Source organism: Branchiostoma belcheri, unplaced genomic scaffold (assembly GCF_001625305.1).
Source record: "Branchiostoma belcheri isolate BF01 breed outbred unplaced genomic scaffold, Haploidv18h27 scaffold45, whole genome shotgun sequence".
Lineage (NCBI taxonomy): Eukaryota > Metazoa > Chordata > Leptocardii > Amphioxiformes > Branchiostomatidae > Branchiostoma > Branchiostoma belcheri.
In genome coordinates this window covers 44,210-46,006 of record NW_017804076.1, presented here as the reverse complement: position 1 = coordinate 46,006, position 1,797 = coordinate 44,210, and positions in this window count along the sequence as shown.

The following is a 1,797-nucleotide window of genomic DNA, read 5'->3' as shown; positions in this document are numbered from 1 at the left end:
GGGGTGGGGGGGTAGCCAGTGCAAAGAGCCCCGTTACAAAAACGGTGGCACCTACCAGGGCTAATACAATGCTTGACTTTGACTGTACAGAAATCTCTTTTTCTGGGCATTCGAATTCGTTCTGGGTTTAGGAAGGCGGACAGTCCGTAAGCCCGATGTTCTGGTATAATATTGTACCCATGTGACTGTAATGTGATGTTCTTATACAGGGAAACAGATTGTCTTTCATTCATTATTCTACTGAAAGTCCTCAGTCCTTTCTGAAGGATCCTGTCTTTCACTGCTTGCCATCCTAGCATCTTCAGCTACAAGGTTCATTCAACTTCCCGTGGATCGAAAGAAATTACCAGGAAATTGTCAACACATCATATGAATTTTAGTACGTATTGGGAACTGGACAAAACCGGTTAAGTCACTGACCCGTTGTTGTTACTGATATGTAAATTAGGTTAAAAATACTCCTCCTTGAACTCTTCGGTACATGTATACATGGGACCCCGCCCTGCCAACCAATGGCGTTGTCTTATGGTAACTATAGAAACTATCAGTGACACTTGGGAGTCAGTGATTGGTCAGTGTTCAACCGTTTTTTTTCTAGCTCCTTCCTCAATCATAAGTGTTGACTAGTCCTGTCAGTTCCCTCTAGCTACATGGAAGAAAAGTAATGGGTGTTACTCGAAACGTCGGGAAAGTCTTTTCTTATTCTATATCCAGTGTATGTAGTGGAGTTTGAATTGTCTAGGACTAGGAGTATCGTTTACCTAGATGTCTAACCGTCATCACAAAGTACCAGAGAATTCATATACATCCCAATCTTTCTGATGTGAGTGCCTTTCAAACAACAGCCTCCACTTTAATTCCGGACTAATTCCCATATTCTAGCACCCTTACATCTAGATGGGCTAATGTCGTTAACTACAGGTAAAAATGATGTAAGAAATACGTATCAGCCACCGAGGACCCCTTGGGGGTTAACCCAATTCTGCAGAATTCTCCAGAATTCTCGGACTGCAGCCAGAATTCTGGGAACTGGAGCCTGTGTAGAATTCTACAGAATTTGGTTAACCCCCAAGGGATCCTCCATGGCCGCTACATATACATATTTCTTACATTATTTTTACTTATAGTTTACAATATTAGCCCATCTAGATGTAAGGTTGCTGAGATACATGTATGTAATTTAATAGTTGGGAATTAAACCGGAAGTCCGGAATTAAACTGGAGGTATTCGTGAACAGAATCGTTCGCAAAATATGAATGTTTTGCTAAATGTTTCTAAAAGTTCATTGAACCGGATGGAACTTTATCGTGGCCTTCGTCCTAACTGCACACAGATACGTGAAGTGTTGCCAACTTTCGCCTCAGGACGTGCTGTTTTGTGTTTTACCAGGTCAATGTGTAAGGTGTCAGATAGATCCTCATACTTCTGAGTTCTGACACTCAGTAACATGTTTAACTTCGAAGTTAAAACACTGTTGTCAGATTTCGTCTCCTGTGTTATCTTTGGAGGGGAGGGCAACAAATGACAAGGGGAGGAGAGTTGTGTATGTGAGAGACCTTGAAGAGATAGGCCAAAACACCGGATATGATTTTGGAAACGGCCAGACGTTTCAAGTAGCATCCAGTACCTTTCGTCAGTAACACTGAAGAGTTGTCAGAAAAGCAGGACTATGCAAATAAGTGAAGACAAATTTTTTGATAGTCAAAAAAAAAGAAACAAACGTTACGCCAAAAAAACGCAACCTCACTCAATCCTCAGACCAAGTATTGAACCTCGTTGCTCAGAGAAAAACGGGT